This window comes from Megascapheus bottae, chromosome 1 (assembly GCF_031878675.1).
Source record: "Megascapheus bottae isolate mThoBot1 chromosome 1, mThoBot2.hap1, whole genome shotgun sequence".
NCBI lineage: Eukaryota > Metazoa > Chordata > Mammalia > Rodentia > Geomyidae > Megascapheus > Megascapheus bottae.
In genome coordinates, this window is record NC_143509.1 from 80,467,959 (window position 1) to 80,488,797 (window position 20,839).

The window sequence follows — 20,839 nt, forward strand, 5'->3', positions numbered from 1 at the left end:
AACATAAATTATTCATGTGTTGTGTGATTAAATACTCATATGTTATAGTGCAGATTAGAAAAGTAGATCTTGAGTCATAAGTACAATTCAGAAAAATATAATGGGTTTAGATCTATTGTTCTCTAACATTTTCTTACTCAAAATATGACAAATGAAAATTGAAGACTACATAATTTTACATGATTATTTATATAATGTCTATAAAACTCATCTAAATTTTATACATTCCAATAATATCAATTAATGATAAAGTAACCCTATAATTTTAACATGTTTTTTATCTTTATTTTATGTGAAATATTGATTCACATATATGACATACTTTATCGTCTTACTTTTTTTCTTTCTTTTGTTTTTGTAGGTAGTGGGACTTAAACTCAGGGCCTGGGCACTGCCCTGGAGTTCTTGAAATCAAGGCTACTGCCCTTCCCTTGGACCTGGGCTTTATCCCCAAGTTATTCAGCTCAAGGCTACTGCTCTACCCCTAGAGCCACAGTGCCACTTCCTGTTTTCTGGTGTTTAACTGGAGATAAGTGTCTCATGGGCTTTAGTGCCAGGGCTGGCTTTGAGCCAAGATCCTCAGATCTCAGCCTCCTACGTGGCTAGGATTACAGTCGTGAGCCATGGTGCCTGGCTCATCTTACAATTTGTGAAAGACATTTTTGAGTTAAACTTTTAAATTAGGGATATATTAGTATGATCAAAAAATAAACAAACAGGAATAAACCATCACTATAGGAAATGCTGTTTCATTTTCATTGTGTTTTATACAATCTATCATAACTGTTCCCTGAAATACATGTATCAATGTGATAACATCTTGACAAGTATTATGAATGAAAAATAAATGAGAAGACCCCACAAAGGAAGTTACAGAAAACACAACAAATGCTCCATCAGCATTACAGCATGGGGCATTAGTGGGGGGGTGGGCAGGTGGAGAAAATGCTAACATGGTGGAAAAAGCCCAGGCAGTAATACTTAAGGGGAAGTATGTGGATATTTCTTTATTTTTTGGCTATATAAATGTATGTGGGATTTTAACACTGGATTAAACAAAGTGAGAGTCCATTGGCCTGTTGTATTTCTGCTGCCTTGTCAGGATAGTTCCTTAAACAAAAATGATTTCCTGGGTCAACTACTGGGTCAATTACCCTATGGAGACATCCTGCAGATAACATTCCTGCACACTGCAGCTGGAGTTGCCTGAGAAGTATCCAGTATCTGTGAGATTCCAGACAGTTTCAAGCCACAGACAATACTGTAGGAGAAACTGATTCATATTTTATGCTTGCTCATAGTTTTGTCTGTTAAACAAGACACACATTGAATTTCATCAGTATTTAAAAAAAATGATCCTCAGTACTGGTAGAAAGAAAAATAAAAAACAAGGCCTTACACATTCTTGAAAGGTAGAGACAATACCAGTTGTACATTGTGCTGCATCCTAAGTTATGATTATTATTTGACTTAAATTCGTTGGTTGAAATAGCAAAGATAGGGAACCAACCCAGATGCCCCTCAATTGTAGAGTGGATCAACAATATGTGGTATTTATGCACAATGGAATTCTATGCTGCTGTCAGAAAGAATGAAATCACCCCATTTGTAAGAAAATGGAAAGGCATAAAAAATCATATTAAGTGAAGTAAGCCAGACTCCAAGGAACATAGGCTCAATGGTTTCCCTTATTTGTCATAATCAGTAGAAATTTTGGGCTCTCCTAGCAGAGGTTTACAATAGAGCAAGACCTAGATACGTAAGGCCATACAGTATGATGCTAAATGGAATGGAAACAAAAGCCATATAATATGTGATTGTTGTCCTTAATGTACTACGTTATTCTCATCTCTTTTGCTGTCCCCTGGTTATCTCATATTTTTACAGATTTTTTTGCTCCAGGATAGAATTTGTACCAGTGATCCACTACTTGACTTCTTGTTTTTATTTCCCTTTTTTTAAATTTAATTTTTGATGGCTATTTGGAAATAAGAATCTCATGGACTTTCCTGTCTCAGCTGGCTTCAGACAATGATCTTTAGAATTCAGCCTACTAGAATATGGAACTAACTAATAAAGCATTTTGGGGTTTTGAAAAAACAAAACAAACAAATAAAAAAAGAATTCAGCCTCCTGAATAGCTAGGATTCATGTCAGGATCCCCATTTTCCTCCCCCCTCCCCCAGCTCATCTTGATTTCCCCCCTTCCCTATCCAATGTTAAATAACCAAGTAAGCATGTATAAAATATATCCGATAACAAGGTGAAATATTGTAACAATATGAGTTAACCAAGGGACAGCAAAAGAGATGAGAGTTAACATAGTACATTAAGGACAACAATGACTCGTTATATGGCTTTTGTGTGTATATCCTAGAGGTCCTTACATTTAGCATCATACAATATGGTCATTGTGTATAAATAACACATCTTGTTGATCCACTCATCAACTGAGGGGCTCTGGGTTGGTTCCATCTCTTTGCTATGATAAATAGTGCTGCAATGAACATTGTTGTGCTAGTGGATTTAGTATGTCCTTGTTTTTGGACAATTGGGTAAATGCCAAATAGTAGAATTGCTCCTTTTTGTAAACTAAAAGAATTAAGATTTATCTTTCATTCCATCAAGCGTTATTTTGTTGTACCAAGAACAAAAAATACTATTCATAACTGAGTAGCAGATATTTTGACAATGATTCTAGAAACTAAGGAGAAAAATGATGTGTGAATAGAGTGATTATACTCAAAGTACAAGTGAAACAAAGTAAGTAACTTGAGGGGATAGGTGGGTTCAGGATAGGTAAAGAGGGAGAAGGATGGAAGAAGAGATTCTGATCAAAAAGTATCATATTCACAAATGAACATGTTTAAATGAAATCACTTTTCCAACTACTTGAAAATCACAATAAACTATTTATAAAAGAAATTCTAAGCAAAGTAAAAAAGAATAAACAACAAAAACAAAAAGTAGGCCAGATGCTGCCTCAATTACAGGCTGTGTCCTCACTGATTGCTTCGTTTTTATTTCATTTTATTTACATTTACTTCATATGTTTCCCCTTTTTATCTTTTTCTTTGAATTGTTCATTTACATTAGTTGTTCTAGATTGAACTATGTCCTCACAAAAGGCATGTTGTAATATTAACCCTCAATGTCTCAAAGTATGATCTTAATTGGAAATGGGGTTATGGCTGACATAATATGTTGAGATGACTACTCACTGAAATATGATTGATGCTTAATCTATTATGACTGGTATCTTATTTTATAAGAGAGGAAGCTATCATAGAAAAGGAGACAAATAGGGAGAAGACAACCATGAGATGAAAGAGGAAAAGACTATAATGATGAGTCAAGTATAAGTAAGTCAAGAATTGCTTGGGGCCTAGGAAAGCTAGAAGAGGCCTATAAGGGTCATGTCTTAGAAGCTCTTAAAGGAACATGGGAATCACCTAAAATCTTACAATTCAAATTCAAGTCTATAGGATTGTGTGATATTTGTGTTTTATGCTTCTCTGTTTAAGACACCTTGATGGAACAACACAAAGATACTGTTGGAATCATACAGCAGAGGAAGGGAAAACAGTTCTTGTATATCTGTGAAAATGTAAATAATACCATTTATTTACCTACTGGACTTTTTGAAAAAACCTGGTGTACTTCAACTCAGATTACAGATTTAGACTTATATTTCTGATATGGTTTTCTCTAATAATTCGAAGACTTCTATTTCCGATATGGTTTACTGAAAAATATAAAGCTTACATTTATTAAGATACATCAAAAAAGAAAAATATTACTAAAATATGTAAAACTTAAGTACTACCTAATCACATGTCAGATGTGCAAACACATTACACCGTTCATTTTTCTCATAATCAGAGCAAGTCAACAGCTCAGATACTATTTCTTCTTGTGTTTTCTGTAAAAAGAGAAATGATATGTGCTCAATAACAGTTTCAGATGACCAAAAAGAGTTGTTAATATCAAAAAATGAATGGTTTGTATGGAAAACTATTTTCTATATATGCCTTAAAAAGTGCAAAGACAATTGCAATGATCTAACATTTGTAACACTAGTTTATATGTGCAGTGATAAATTCCAATTATCTTTGCCAAACATATTACATTTTAAAAATCATTAGTTTTAAATATATAGTTATAAAATGAAAGAGAAAGGGAAAACAGAATAGCAAAGTTATATATCACTCTATGACTCATGTGAAATGAATTTCTAGCATTACTGATGTGGCTTGTGGACCAAATGTAAGGAACACATGTGAGTTTCAACATGGAGTCATGAGCACCGGGCTGGATTCCATTCCATTGCTTCTGTGTCCCTTGACAAGAGATGTCATCTTTTATACTCACAATAGCAGGAGACTAATGTTTATTCTCATCAAAGAAAGACAAACTTAGCTAAAAGAGTGAACTGAAAATACCAGGATGCACAAATAATTCATTACCTCTTCCTTATTAAGAGGAAAAAATAGCAACAGCAAAAATATGCTTATTAAATTAAAAGAAACAACCCTAGAAATATTTAATATAGCTAGTAGTAGAGACATTGCAACATTTAAGTACTTGGAACTCTAATTTTTTTAAAGTCTAAAGTATTTTAAGAGGGTGAAAGCATGATTACTGATAGAACAGACCTTATTTCCTATAAGTTTCTATTCATTATTTACAAAAGACAAGCAGGCATCTTCGGATTTTCTGTCTGTCCAGCCATCAGTTTTTAGCAGTCTTAGAAGTTTTGTGGAGAGCCGCTTGCCTAGGGAGAAAGCAAGACTCCTCTCATTAGCACAGGCAGTGAACCACAGGGTAGCCAGCATTTGATTATTAATATGTACTGTTTAGGCCATTAGCTGTCACCTGTTTCAAAAACTTGTGTGATGCTGTTTAGCTTTGGAATTCTTTTCCTGCTGTCAAATTTAGTTAAAATTTGCCTCTGGGATCAAATGTCATAAGGGGAAACACACAGCTGGAGCAATTTCATGTCTTCCTCCTGTAGGAATCCTGGTTGAAAACTAAATTAATTCTTAATACGTACTATTTAGTGCTAGCTTCATAGCTCCTGAACCCTAGGATAGAGACAATATTTATAACTAATATCCTGAGGTTTTAGAGACAGTATGTACTCTTATAATTCATTTTATCTCTTTTAAAATAGCTGTTGCTATAAAAATGATTTCTTCTGTAGAAGTTGCTATCAGGAAGCTGTTTTTACTTTAATTTTTGGTAATTACATTAATTTAACCCTCCTGTTGAATGTTCATAGTGAGTATTAACAGATTTTAAACTTGGAAACATATTTATCTGCTACTATTTATGTTAACCTCATAATTGCCCTGATTATTCCAAGTAGAGAAATTAAATTAAAATTAATGCATTTTTGTGGATAACTCATAACAAGTAGAATAATAAATTTAATCATTCCTGATCATATCAATCTCTACCCATTTAAAGGAATGAAAGAATAGAAATTTCAAATCAGAAAAAAAAATGGCTTGCATATCTGTCTTTTTCATGAGCCACAGTCATTAATTCAAGCATCATTTTCCAACTATCTCTGCTGCAGAAGAATATAAAATATTCTTCCATTGATTCAAAAATATTTTATTATTATTTAAAAACTATTATTATAAATGTGATCATCAACAATTAAGTTTTAGAATAAATACTGACTCCTACAAGTTACTGGAGTAAGTTATTAGCATTCATCCAATAAAGAAAACTTCAGAGGTATGAGGGATTCATATCAATGGCGATATATGTAGGTTAGGCAGAAGGCTCTCTCAAATAAAGAGGGGAAAAAAAAAGAGTAGCACCAATAGATTGCCTATGAGACAGAAACACCAGTAGTTCTCCTATTTTAAAAAAGGGAAGAAAGAAAGGAAAGGACGGAAGAATGGAAGGAAGGAAGGAAGGAAGGAAGGAAGGAAGGAAGGAAGGAAGATAAATACAAGTAAGTAACACAGCTAGTTCTCCCACAGAAGAATTAACACAGTAGAATACAAAAGTATACAATGCCCTCTACTAACAAATTATCACTGCTTCTTTCATAGCCTGAAACCAAACATGCAGCCTAATAGTCTATGACTCAGGTGCCTAGCCGTATTTGTGAAATGGTTGTTACTTTTTACCTCTACAACTGGTGGGCAATTTAATATTAGACCAATGACATTTAACACTTTTAAAATTAAAATATTGTCGTAACAACAATTCACAGACTCCTATACGTTTTTTGTATTGTTTGGTTCTGAGATTTAGGATGATTTAGAACTCAGATTCAATTTTTGTCTTAAGAAGTAGAGAGCCAAATCTGATTTTAGGTTTTAAGTTTGAAAAAAAAAAAAGATTACAACTCAACTGTGTCTAAATAAGAATATGGACTGAATAATTCAGGTTGAAACAGTGTTAAAAATCCAAGCAATCTACTTACGACCGAGGTAACTTTTAGAGTTACTGATAGTACTGTGTCACCCTTAATAAGTTTTAATCATAATGCATTTTAATGCATTGGCAGACCCAGGTTTTAAGAACTAGGTTAATACATTATATGCCTATTAGAAAAGTTGGAGGGAAGAAAATGGAAGGCAAACTAAAAAAAGTAATTTTCCTTAGCATGAGCCTGTATGCTCAAAATTCTTGTGGATGGCGACTATATTTGCTGTTGTTGTTGCTGTTTTGTATGTGGTTTTTTTTTTTCTGTCCTCAGATCAATCATTTTTTCTTGTTATTTTCCTTCAGCAAGGTTTAGAAGTACCAGCTTCCTTTATAGAGTCACTATTCTCCCTCCATTGTAACAATAATATTACAAGTTTTGCAATACAGAACCCATAATTTTTTAAATAAATGAATAGGGACAATTTGTTTCTGTTTTTCTTCTGGTTTCATGGAGGAGAGGATAGGCTTTGGAAAGAAGTGGCAGTGTGAAAATTTCTGAGCATCCTTCCATGCTATGAAAGAGTAGCCACTAGTCCTTATAGATTCTGAAAAATACATAACCAGTCAGTGTATTTTAGAAAATGGGCATGAAGGACCCATTGCGTAATTGTTTCCTATGCTCTCTGAGGGTCTGCAGAACAGGCTTGTCCAAGATGTTCAGGCTTTTATGCAAATATGCAAGGGGTTCTTCTGTCTAAAGCAATGCAATAAGGCCTATTAATGTCAGAGTTGACCATTTATGATCATGACCTTGATTATAGAGATGAATTTAACAGGAAAATGATCTTGGATTTGACAATAAGTGCCCAAATGCTTGTATCTGGCTAAGTGTAACACCTGCCCCTTATCATGTCTTCTAAAACACTATGCAAACCAAGTAATGGTCAAAGGTCTGCCACATTTCAACCCCTCATTTACATGATGTGAGTTGGTAAAAACTGTAAAGCCCTCTGCTCTCAAAAAGTACGTGCTCTGAAATGTTATCATCTGAATTATGACTCTTTTCCTTCTCTCAGAGCAACTACCTTTTTACATGCAAATACTCCCTATTAGGATACCAGTTTAAGTCTGAAATACGAAAAGGAAAATGTATGGATTGTTTTTCTTTTTCCCTAATGATTGAAAAGAAGACAGAGCTGGCAACATTTCCAGCATTATACATACTGAAAGAATTCTACTTATTATTAAAGCCTTTCTTGTATCCCAAAAGGATGAAGTATTCTAAAAAAAAATAAAGAAAAAGCAAAAGAAAACAGATATCGTTAAATTTAGCTCTGAAAAGAATCTATAACAAGACACTTTGTTTATGAGTCATGACACAAAAATGGCAGTGTGTTGTGTACAAGTTCTATAAAAATAATGAAAAAAAAAGAATGGAATTCTCCTTCACATGAACAATTTCTATGCTGACTTTCGATAAAAAGACTAGGGCAGCAGCAAGGCCAAACCATAGCTCTGTAAAAGCTTTTCCAAGGAAGGTGGGGAAGTGGAATGAAGCAAAGTATCCCAGTCATTCATTGACTCACTGCAGGGAAAAAGCCTAGAGAATCTATAGAAGTGAATGTGAAAATTGTCTAGAGATTACCAGGTCTTTGATCAGAGGTTTCTGTCACATAAAAATTATTTTTTATTGTGTAGCTTCTACATAATTAGAAAGTTTGACAATGATAGTAAGAGTAAAGTCAAAATGAAAATAATAATTAAGAATAGTGATTTGACATGTACTAATTAATCTGCAGGACTAAGAAGTCATGGGGCTCCCAGAAAGTATATCAGCTAGGTATTCTTATATCATTTTTATAATATAAAGGAAAAGAAGTTAGAGGGGTTAAACATATCACCATGATCATAACTGAAAACAAAGTCTGAATATGAACTAAAAATGCCTGCCCCCACACTCCACTATCCTTTCACTAACCTCACCTATGTGATGTTAAATTAAAAGGGGCTGGGAGTTTGGCCTAGTGGTAGAGCGCTTGCGTAGCATTCAAGAAGACCTGGGTTCGATTCCTCAGTACCACACACATAGAAAAAAAATGGAAATGGTGCCGAGGCTCAAATGGTAGAGCTCTAGGAAATGGTGCCGAGGCTCAAATGGTAGAGCTCTAGCCTTGAGAAAGTCCAAGGACAGTGCTCAAGCCCTGAGCTCAAGCCCAGGACTGGCAAAAAAAAAAAAAAAATAGAGGCAAATTTATTCTCCTGTAGATTTTACATTTGAAAGAATTTTGGGGGCGATTTATTTATTGCTAGGAACTTGAAATGAATCTTTTGCAACCTAAACTTAATGTACACATGTATTTATTTGAAATTTCAATAAATAATAACTCTAAAGAACATTTATAATGGTCAGTGTGTTACATAGTATTATAATAACTAATAATTGTATTACATTAAAGCCTAAGTAATTTTATTAATAAATGGTTGCTTATCATTTACCTTATAGAAAAAACTGTTTATTGTGGGAATAGAGTTACAAGAAAAAGTAGAACCTTCAAAACTTGCAGTATATTTAAGAATAACAATCATACCAAAAGAAAGTATTTGGTAGTAAAGATTTATATGCAATCTGCCAAAAACCTAGAAGAGAAAATAAATTCTGTAGGAAAACAGAGTGAAAGGCCAAGATGAAATGAAGTTATTGTCTGTATGCAGGTCAATTCTAAATTATTACCTTAAAATAGAATTTAGAGAGTGATCCATCAATTGTAAGGGCATTTAATACAAGTGTTGATATTTTTTTCTACCTTTCACTCTGTCCTTCTACTATGGAAAATCCATGCCCTCTGGTGGACAGGACTCTTAATTTTATCAATTTCAAAGGTGACTCCTTATTTTGTGCTAAAATTTACAACCGTATGCTAGAACTGCAAATACTGTCAGTACCCGGTCACTAGTAGTATTTTAAAGGTCACTGACTTAACACTTTTAGTTGGCTTACTGTTTCATATAGTTATATAATTTCAGTGTTGAGAATTTCTGAGACTGAAAAGATTTTCTATGTAAATGAATATGTGCTGTTTGTAACTTCTAGGACAATGGTTAGAAAGTATAATATTCCACAGTTGTATACATTTGAAGGAGGAGAATAATGTAGATTCTTCATCCACTTGCTATTTATATGGCCAACAAATATTTATCCCATTATTTTAAAAATAATAGTCATATATTATTTGCCACATTCCTAAACTAAAATCAGTTCAGAATTTCTAATATTTATTTACAAGGAAAATTGTTCATTCATATTCATGTATTGATGAATAAAATTTGGTAAGCCTACTTATAGAAAGCTCTGTCTGTCACTCATCAGTTGAGGTTACTGAGATTAATTCCTGAAGAGTCAGTGTTAATGTTCAAATAATTTTAGAGAGCTATTCATTTATATTGTTTTCTAAATGGTTACATTATCCAAATAATTTAATTCTAGACATCATCTTGCAGTGCAGTCACATTGAAAGCCTGAGTCTAATGTTTTCAGGTGACGGGTACACAGGAATTAACATCTCTCATTTTACTCTCTATTGCTAAGCATTAAGCTTAAGAAAAATTACATTCACTCAATTTGATACTATTGATAACCAAATGAAAATCAAATGTTCTCTCTCCTTAAAAAATAAGCTAAATAATATGTATCATATAACCTGAAGTTTATAGGCACACAGCTTTTTACATTGGTTTCTTATTCAAATGTTAGAGATTTTTCACAAGCAATTTATGTAGGTACAAGCTTCTTAAAATGTCCTTTGGGCACATCTGTCTTCCCAAATTCATCAATTCAGCTGAATATAATACCCGTGTCCCCAGGTAAAAGTCATGATGCAATTCTATCAGACAGTTGCTGTATTTTGTGCTGTGTGGGTGTGAGAGCTAATTTTGTCCTTAGATTCAGGAGCTTCATTAACAGTCTTAACACATTCACTGCAGCTTTCTAAAGCTCTCAGGCTTTAACACTTACATTACTGCAGAACTGGGGAGAAAGGAAAATAAAATGTTGTCCTTGTTGTGAAAACATGCTTCTCCCGGTTGGCCACAAATACCCAGTTCTTTTGTGTTACCAAATCTGAATTCCAACAATATCTTGCTAAAGAAGGCCATCAATGTACACAACTGGTACAACAAGAAAACTACTGCACAAACACAAAAAAACCACAAATTTTGTTCACAAATTATTGAACAAATGACAATAGCTAGATTTGGTTAATGGAATAGTTACAAGAGTTGTGTGATCCTTTTTTATACGTTTTTTTCACACTGTATTTAAAAATACAAGTTCCATAGGACTCACTCTTGATATAAATTACCTCTATGGATTAATACTATCAAATTATGTATATTTAAGTAAAATATCACAGTTAATCTTATTCTCCAGACCTCTAATATTTATTATGTAACATAATACTCATACTATACAAATTAGTTAAAGATATCTCAAATTATTATGTATTTTAGATTATGTTGATGTTCAGGAACAAAAATAAAATGTATTTCCTTAGCTCTTATCAAAAGCTGTGTCAGATTAACTGACATAAATATAACAATGATACTGAAAATATTGTTATGTGTATTCAATCTCTATATCTATCTTCTTGTAATATCCCATAAGCATATTACGTGCAACATCCAATTTAGCTACTATAAATTTTTATTACATTTTTGAAAATTAATAAGGATGATATGCATATGAATTAAATATACATCTATTAACATTTTAACAACTAAATGGAGAAAAGATTTATAGAATCATTAGCGATTGTTCAATTCTTAATGTTTTGGAGTATTAAAATTCTCTATGTAATCCTATTTATAAGCAACATACTTAAAATTCCTATATTGTCTCAAAGCTACATACAGAAAATATTTTTCCTAGTACAAAAAATCTAAAGTATCTTTGTAATTATAATCAATTTATTTTCATTTCAGTCATTTATTTTTTTTAATGATTGAAGTGCCAGGTGTTAGTGCCTAATATATATAAACTTATATCTACTCATGAGGCTAAAATCTGAGGATCACAGTTTGAATTCAACACAGGCAGGAAACTGTTTAACTCTTACCTCATTTAATTACCAAAAAGCTAGAAGTGGGCTGTGGTTCAAGTAGTAGATCACTAGTCTTGAGCAACTCAATAGATGATGTACTTATCATCACATAGAATATTGTTTATGATAATAAACTCTAAGAAATTGAAATAAGAAGTCTTTTTCTTATTTAATTTTGTTTTATTTTAATTCTCCATTGTTGCTACTTTTGATTTTGGTACCTTTTGTCTCATATGTAAGTTCACCTGTTTGGAGGAGAGTAGGGGGAGCACAAGAATGGTGGGATAATAGTGAACAAATGCAGCAGTAACACTCACTAGAAACTATGTTGAAACTGAAGTACACAACTTGTGGAGCAAACAGGTTTGGGAGGGAAAAAAAACTGGGAGAAAATGAGGGAAGAGGTGACACTGTTGAAAAATAAATAAATAAACCTTCTCATTACATGATATGTTTAACTGTAACTGCTCTGTTCAGCACCTTTATAATAAAAATAAATCAATCGGTAAATAAATAATTAAATGAAGGAGAAAAATAAAAAGCTAAGAGCAATTTTCCAATGTGTAAATTCAATCCCAAGGATTTCACAAAATTAAGAAGCTGGAGTAGGAGGAATTGGAGGAAGAAGAGGTGGAGGAGGAGGAGCAGGAGGAGGAGGAGGAGGAGAAGGAGGGGGAAGAGGAGGAGCAGGAGGAGGAGGAGGAGGAGGAGAAAGAAATGCAATTTTGGTTTTTGTTAATATTGCAGTCAAAATTAGAGAAAAAGAAAATCTGTCACTCACACTTAAACATTCTGTAATGAGTATAGAATAACCAGGAAGACAAACTGGTTAGAATACAGGGAAAAACAATTTTTATTCATTTTTGTGGGAGCATTTCCAAGCTACATAATTGTTTGCATGACAATGTCATGTATTAGAATATACTGTTTATTTTCTTAGCATATCTCCTGATATTCTAGCAAAATTTTCAGAAAAACCCACTAAAATTGAAATGAAGAAAGATTTTTATGTCATGTATTTCAGAAAAGATACATCTGTAAAATGATCATATTGAAAAACCACATATAACCTTCTTTTCTTGAAAACAAACTACAAGTATTAGTCAAATTGCACTATTTTAGGGTGTTTTTCAATAAAGTGTCAGCAAAGTATAAATGTATCATAATAAGACAGGCTTCCCACTCGCGTGCTGCTTTGCATAACACCTGTTTTCAATTTTCTACAGTATTCTACAGATACTCTGCTTGATATCAAGGAACATAAACTCATACACAATAGAGAAAAGTTTAAGGGAAGGTGGGATTTGTTTAAATATTAAATAACGTGTCAATGCAGATACTCTATCCTAATTCAGATGAGGGTTCAGTCATTATCATCTATATTTCATTTGTTTTAAGAATTCTGCCCAAAATTTTAGATAGCTAATTTGTAGAAGAATATACTAAACAATACAATGCTATTTGTACTTTTATCTAGCTCTTTTTCATATAAGGAAACTCTGGGACAAAAACACCATATTACCTTTTAGTTGATGTATGTCTTGAACCTTCCTTTGTAATCAAAGTTTGAGCAAAACAGGTACTGCAGAGGTGTCTATTTTGTTTGCCAAGAATGGCAAGGGCAGCCTGCAATAATCTCCAGTCTGAGGACAATGGATTTAGGTGGTATCTGCTGAATTGTAAATTTCTTTTAGTTTAGTGTGGACAATCTTTGGTCCTATTTACTTTGTAAAAAACAAAGTAAACTTTCTATAAACTAAAATTAATTTCATTAATAAAGATAAAAGGTAAAAATTAGAATTTCTTGCTGTAATTCTCCATTTGATAACAATATTTTAATGAAAATTTTCTGTCCAATTCATCTATCTGTCTTTCCTGTTTCCCCTTTTCACATGATTACTTAATTGTTTTTAAATCATACATGCATTTGTTTATATTTGCATATCTTGTTCATGGTACATAATTCCAAATGTCCCAAAGTGAAAAATTAAATTTTTATTCCATCTTGGCTTTGGACTCCTAAAATTTGCCAGCCATAATCTATTTTCTTCAATAAATATTCTAGGCATATTTAATGTGCTTGTATACACGCACTATTATGTTATTTCACAGAAATAAAAATATTTCCCCAAACCTTCTTAGTAGCATCAGAGGGACATGTCCTCTTGTTTCTGGACTCTAAACCTTCTAAACTTTAAACACTCATGTGTTTCTGATCATGCTGATGAGAAAAATAAGTAACATTTTCTTCAGCTATGAAAGTAGGTGTCCAAAAGACTGGGAAGTTCAATGCTAATTCAACTTTAGTATCTATCAGCATATATTTCTAGAAAAGTGAACCTCTTACTCTATATTTCTAAATCAATTCATAAGAATGAAGTTCCCATATTTGTGGAAGTGTTTCATGCAAGAACTTTAAAATAAATGCCATCAATACAATGTCACTTTGTGAAAGAGCATTTTCACAGGAATAAAAAAGTGGAAATGACATTTTCACAATACTGTATATTCTTTTTTTTATTTTTTGCAGTCCTAAGGCTTTAACTCAGTGCCTAATTACTGTCCTTGGGCTTTCTCAAGGCTAATACTTTACCACTTGAGCCCAGCACAACTTCTGGCTTTTTCTATGTAGGTAGTACCTAAGAATTGAACCCAGGCCTTCGTGCATGCTAGGCAAGCACTCTATCACTAGGCCAAGCTTCTGGCCCAACTCTATATTCTTATGAATGAGGCACCTTTCAAAGCTCAGAACTATATGTTTCTGTTTCTTCCTTCATTTCCTTGTGTATGTACATCATCTAGTTTAGAGATGGGCTTTAGCACAGAACAAAATATATGTTTACAATTCCATGTTCTTATTGAATAAATACATACATGCAGTAGTTTCAGGCTATAATTAATAATCATATAAGTTCTGGCATAGTAGAAAGTGACTAGACAAGAATTCAAAATGTCTGGGAACAATGAACCTTCATTTCATCACCTGAAAATGGTTAGGAAGCATTTATTACTCATTTCTCTCATAAGAATAGAGAAAAAGTTATGAGTAAAAGCTTCCTATGAATAGCAATAACAAACTATTCAAAACATATTTTTTGTTTTGAAGATATTGGTTATATTTTTGTAATTGTCATTCTTTGTGTTTTACTGAGAGACCAACACAAAGGACAAAAATTATTTTTACTTCTACTTTAGTTACTTGAAGTGTGAGTAGAAAAAATGAAGGGGACTTGGAGTTTAGCTTAGTGGTAGAATGCTTGCCTAGCATGAATGAAGACCCGTGTTCAATTCCTTGCAACCACATACATAGAAAAAAAAGTCAGAAGTTATGCTGTGAATAAGGTGGTAGAACTCTCGCTTTGAGAAAGCCAAGGACAGTGGTCAGACCCTGACTTCAAGCTCCAAGACTGGCGAAAAAAAAAAAAAAAAGAAAGAGAAAAGAAAAAAAAAGAAGGGATTACACATTAAAATCTCCAGTGGTCTCTTAAAAAAAGCTAATTAAGTTTCATATAATATAGCTCTTACAAACATGCTTCTGGAGAAATTTCATAAGGCAAACAAAAAGCACCGAGTCTGGTTATCTGGATTGGAAGGAATCTTCAGTATTTTTTCCTGTTTCAACCTCAGATGAGGGTGTAAGTAGTCCTGGACCTCAGAAAGCACTGTAAAACAGCACACTCTGTTCTGTTTTATATCTGGACTAAGTCTTTTTTGGGTCTACAATCTTAGCCTAAATGATGACATGCAAGTGTTTGCATACATTGAACCTACAGAATTGAAATTGGCTTAAGAATTCCACTCTATTTTGAAATTGGATTTATACAAAGATTCAAAATATCTCCATGATGAAATCTGATCCTAAATAGCTATTAGAACACTAAATACTTGAAGGTATACTTAAAATTGATTTATTTCACCATATCCTCTTTCAATTTATGCATGCTTTTGAATTCATACCTCAGAAGTTGGGTTTATAAAATGGATTTTATAGTTACCAAAAAAACATATACTTTCTATAAATCATTATAAAATGTCTGTTGCATTAATAAAAGCTTTCCAAGTTCTGGTTTAAATGACTTTTCTTTGTTCTTTACAAACATAAAGGAAGAGATAGGAAGCAGATTTAAAATGAGTAAATAATGCTTGAAAATTATACCAGCTCACCAAAGAAATATTGCAACATTATTCTTAGTTTCTGTTGGATAAAATTAGAACTGTCTACTCAGTTTTCATGAGGAAAGGAGTGTTTTTGTTCTGTGTTTTGAAGGAATTTTTTTTAAAATCACTCGATGCATTCACATTATACACACTGTTTTGATTTCGGGTTTGAAGTAGCCTGAAAGGTCTGTTTTTGCTGGTACATTTAGTCAATGACTACATGTCGCTTTTCTTGAGGTTTTGTTTCAAAATGAGCTAACTCAATGAATTAATTTCGGTATTTGAACATATTCACATTTAATCAAGTTTTAATATTTTGCACATGGTTACTGCCTTGGTTGTGTGACTCAGGATTGTAACACCAGCTAATTCAAAATCCATTTTGTTTGTTTCATACAGGCAGCTGAAGCTTGAGAATGCACAAGAAAAACCAGCTCTTGTTTCTAAGGAAAATTAACTTGATTTCCTTTCAAATGTTCAAATGCTATCCTTCATTCCTTCTTGTTAGCAATCCCTAGGATATTCTCAGAAACCAATCTCATTTTAAGTTCCAAAAGTACTAACTTAAAAACATATGCCTTTAATGTGCATCTTTGCTTACTATCACAAGTCAAGAGCAAATGCTTACCAAAGGTTTCAATTGGTCAGGTAGGTTGCCAGGCTCTGTGTATTCAGGCTTACTCAGCATTTATCTCTTTTCTTGACAGGTATACATTTCAATTGGGAGAATTAGGTCATAATTAGTTCATGAAAATAAACAGTTTCACTGGAAACAGAATGTTACACAAAAGATGTCATAGATCAGTAGATTTCTATGGAGAACTGAGTGAATAGTGACACTGAAAGCAACACTACAAAGTTATGAGAGGAGAGGTTTGTAGATAAAAACTGTGTGGAGGCCCAAGCAAATAAACTATCGAGGCTTAAGAAAGAAAGTAGCATGGATGGTACATTTTTCCCTCTAAACCTCAGCTACAAAATTGGTATGGAAAAGTGGTGTAAAGTTCTTTCTGGTTTCTCCTCATTTTGTAGCAGGCAAATTATAGACTTAATCAAGAAATCATCCAATGAGCTTGACTCTGAAAATTGGAACTGTCCGACTGTGTTCTTAATACTGTAGTCTTACAGCACTAGCTGAGCAAGCAAGCTGAAAAGTGCAGGTGGTAGTTCAAACTCCAGTACTGAGGAAAACCATAAGATAATTATGTTTACAAACGCAAGAACACATGCCTCACATGGGTGAGAAGTAAGATGTACAGCATATATTTATATATTTTCCTATCTAGTAAAATCAAACATTAGAAATGAAAGGGCACACTGAAACACTTTGCAAATGTGATGGGCAAGGCTGAATTTCATTTCACTAGAATGAGAAGCCAATAAAACTCTTAGATTAGGAGATGACATATTAAGATCTTTTAGGAATACACTTCCTGTAAGTTTATTCAGGAGAAACAGTGGAAGGCTTGGATCTAGCCCAGACATCTAAATAATGATGCCTAGATACTGATGTGTGAATAACTGGAATATATCCCTTAAAGTAAGTTCGGCAACACCATTTAATGTCATTTTTATGCCAACTAAAATTTTGTGTTCAAAGGTTATTTACTAAGAATTCTAAATTTTTAAATATGAGATATACACTATTGTCTACAAGTTATTCAGAACCTTACTAGTAAGTTTTCAATTATGCTTTGTACTTCTTGAAATAAAGTACAATAAAAGTGTTTTCATAATATCTGTCCTAAACTTTCTGGATCATAGTTCTATTTATACTGCATATTAGGGTTAGCTAATTTGGTACCACACTTTGAATATTTCATGGTTTCCAAAATTACTAATTTTCTTCCATCAATTAATGATGATAATTTTAAGAAATAAAACTGTAGGTATTAACATTCACTAATTATGTCAGACTTCTTTCTTTCCTTCCTTCCTTCCTTCCTTCCTTCCTTCCTTCCTTGTTTTTTTCTTTCATTATCTTCATTTTTTACAGTCCTGGGGCTTGAACTCAGGGATTGAGCACTGTCCTTGGGCTTTCCTCAAAGTTAGAGCTCTACCACGTGAGCCACAGCATCACTTCCAGATTTTTCTATGTATGTGGTACTGAGAAATCAAATCCAGGTCTTATAGTCCAGATTTACTATCTTTTTCATGTTTTATATTTATTAGCTTATGTAACCTTTTTAATTTCTCAATTTTTAAAATATTATTCCTATTTGTAAAATAAATGTGCTAATAATGATTAATGCCAAAGTAGTTGTTTCAAAAATACACATTTTGTTATATACTAGGAGCTCTTTTCTTTCTCAGGGCAATTTTATTAAAACAACAACAACAAAAAGAACGGCTTACAACTCCAGACAATGATTTTGGGGAAATCAGGCATTCTAGTGAAATCCCTACATGTTTGCAACTTGATTCTGAAGAAATCAAAAGTTAGCATTTAAGAAATCAATTTAGACTATGTCCACAGTGAACTTGGATCATATACACTGAGGAGAGTTCATGTTGAGCCTTGAATGGCTGTCTGCATTTACAAATTAACCAGATAATTGACATTTCTTATCTTAACAGTATATTGTTAGCAGAGTCAAGTTCTAGACTCAAATGTCATGCAGTGTTTAAAGTCTAACGTGAATTTCAGACACAAAAATGTAGTTGTTTTCCCTTTCATTAACCCATTGACATTCCTGTCGCTAACCTCATTTAAACAAGAAATTCTATAGAGATTTGGTGAAATTAAAAGAAAACAGTCTATAGACTTTACCCACCGTAATTAGGAATCTGGAGACAGCATGTTATGATTTGAATGAAACTCGGGCTAAACTCAATGTCTTTCTAGCACTAATGACTAATGAAATGTTCCAATTTAAGCATATCATTTTATAAATAAAATTAAGTACATCACTTTTGTGTATGTTTAAATTTTATCACATTATTTTGTTTCTTTTTCATTAAATTGTATTTTATTGTCAGGGTAATGTATAGAGAGGTTACAGCTATATTCCTGAAGTAGTGGGTACATTTCTTCCTGAATATTGATACCCTTTCTCATGTCTGTCTCCCACTTTCTCTTCCCTCACTCCCTCCCAGTCATCTTGTATTCCCCCTTCCCTTCTCTATTTCAAATAAACAAATAAACATATATGCAATATACCAAGTAAAGTTGGACACTGTAACAACATGAGGTAAACCATAAGGGGAAAAACAAGAGAAAAGAAATAACTTCACATAGTACATTAAGAACAACAATCACAAACATAAGCCTCTTGTTTCTTAACAGTATCATTTTTATCTATGTTATTTCTTTCATTGGTAAAATGGGAAGTGAGGTTCTCGGGAATGGCATTTCAGATCACCACTTTGGGTTCGTGGTATCAGTGCTCAGCAACATGTGTGGAACATAACAAGAAATGGCCAAGAGCAGGAAGCAAAATCTAATACCTCCACCCCCTCAACAAAAATGCACGGTCTATATTTATCTCCTGTAGTATTGGTATATTATGGAAGCTCGTTTAATTAGAAAGGAACCAATAAATATTCAAGAAAAATATAATGGCTAAACCTGTCAATGTAATGTATCACTGGGAAATTAGCCATAACATAAAAAAAGGTAAAGCAGAAATACTGGAGGAAGTAAAATTAATTCTAATTAAGGTATCTTCAAAGGAATAGATACATAAATGGTAATAGGTAAATTTGCATGTGAATCTTATCTTTGAATATTGAATGCAAGCATGCATGCATAAAGATCAGGTACAGCCTAGCTAACTTCCCATTTGTCACCTTGCAATTACTTAAAATATGCATGTAATCCAATATATTAATATAGTTGCATATGCTACATATAAGCCTGAAGGAAATTTATATTTTACCTATTTTAAAAATATTAATCAATTTGACAATAGCAATTATGCACTTTAATAAGCTTAAATGTGCTAATATCATTGTTCATGTTATCTTTGCAAAAATTTGTATCTTAAAAAGAACCACACAAAACTAAACCTAAAGTAAATCATTCCTAAAAATTCACTGGGAAAACTTTTATTTTACAAACTGAGGAAAAGTAGTAACTGATGGTTTTAAATCAAAAATACAATTTAAATTAAAAATACAATTCTTTAACCATTTTAGGTAGTTGTATGAAGTATTTGGAATTTAAAAAAAGCAGTTTATAAGTGCAATGATTCCTGATAAATATAACCTCTTTCAAAATTGTTTTCATATATTTATATTGAAATTAATAGAAGGGTTACATTATATTCGCCAGATAGAAGGTGCATTAATTTACATACATTGATACCCTTTCTCATGTCTTGGTCCCCATTTCCCTTCCCCCCACCCCCATGCCCCTTCCCTATCCAATTTCAAATAACCAAAAACAAATATATCCAATATATCAGATAACAGTGATATACTGTAACAGTATAAGATAACCAAGGGACAGCGAAACAGATGAGAGATAACATATCCATCCATTCTCTACCCACTTCTTTCCTCACTTTTCTTAATGTTATAGGATTTACATTGAATTCTTAATTTAGTTCTCTCCCTCATCTCTTCTTTGTCTACCCCCTTTCCCTCGACCCAAACCTATCCATTTCAAATATCTGCTTTATAGTATTTATTTTGTTGAACTTTGAGTTTGCCTTTCTAAGTAATTACACCATTTGAGTTCTCCCTAAAATGTACTTTACTTCAGTTAATACATTTATATATACTACATACCTGCCAATGTATTTACTTATGACTTCATAAGCTAAATCTAACTTCCACATATAAGGGTAGACAGCATTACTTGTCTCTGGGCTTGACTTACTTCACTTAACTTCCCCCTCCATCATCACCATTCCTTTACAAAGAGTACAACACCTTGGGCTGGGAGTTTGGCCTAGTGGTTAAAGTGCTTGCCTAGCATGCATGAAGACCCGGGTTTGATTCCTTGGTACCACATACATAGAAAAAAGCTGGAAGTGGTGCTGAGGCTCAAGTGGTAGAGCTCTAGCCTTGAGAAAGTCCAAGAACAGTGCTCAGGCCCTGAGCTCAAGCCCTAGACTGGCAAAAAAAAAAAAAAGAGTACATCATTTTTTCTAATGGATGAGTAAAATTCCAGTGGGTAGACATGCCATATTTTCTCCATCCATTTGTCCAAGAATGATTTTTATACGTCTTCCTGGTGTGACTCAGCTTGT

The 20,839-nt window shown here is 33.0% G+C and overlaps 1 protein-coding gene and 1 long non-coding RNA gene across 4 annotated transcripts in view; both read right to left on the reverse strand.

Moving 5' to 3' along the window:
• LOC150069527 (uncharacterized) overlaps window positions 1-16,356 on the reverse strand; it is a 139,241-nt gene extending 122,885 nt beyond the window's left edge. The window contains exons 1-3 of one of the 2 annotated variants that reach the window (XR_016535534.1): window positions 16,273-16,356; window positions 13,009-13,155; window positions 3,827-3,922 (exon numbers count right to left, since the gene is read on the reverse strand). This is a non-coding gene — a long non-coding RNA (uncharacterized LOC150069527). Of the gene's footprint in view, window positions 1-3,826; window positions 3,923-13,008; window positions 13,159-16,272 lie in introns of both variants that reach the window. The other variant, XR_016535535.1, reaches the window with a different exon arrangement.
• Window positions 1-20,839, reverse strand: part of Cadm2 (cell adhesion molecule 2) — an 866,220-nt gene that overhangs the window by 577,258 nt on the left and 268,123 nt on the right. The window lies entirely within an intron of this gene.